Source organism: Bison bison, unplaced genomic scaffold (genome assembly GCF_000754665.1).
Source record: "Bison bison bison isolate TAMUID 2011002044 unplaced genomic scaffold, Bison_UMD1.0 scf7180017864216, whole genome shotgun sequence".
Classification (NCBI taxonomy): domain Eukaryota; kingdom Metazoa; phylum Chordata; class Mammalia; order Artiodactyla; family Bovidae; genus Bison; species Bison bison.
In genome coordinates, this window is record NW_011494788.1 from 4,050 (window position 1) to 4,391 (window position 342).

The window sequence follows — 342 nt, forward strand, 5'->3', positions numbered from 1 at the left end:
TATCTTCTGCCTCTGTTATTCTACTATTTGTTGCCTCCAGAGTGTTTTTAATTTCATTTATTGCATTATTCATTATATATTGACTCTTTTTTATTTAATTCTAGGTCCTTGTTAAACCTTTCTTGCATCTTCTCAATCCTTATCTCCAGGCTATTTATCTGTGATTCCATTTTAATTTCAAGATTTTGGATCAATTTCACTATCATTATTCGGAATTCTTTATCAGGTAGATTCCCTATCTCTTCCTCTTTTGTTTGGTTTGGTGGGCATTTATCCTGTTCCTTTATCTGCTGGGTATTCCTCTGTCTCTTCATCTTGTTTAAATTGCTGAGTTTGGGGTGT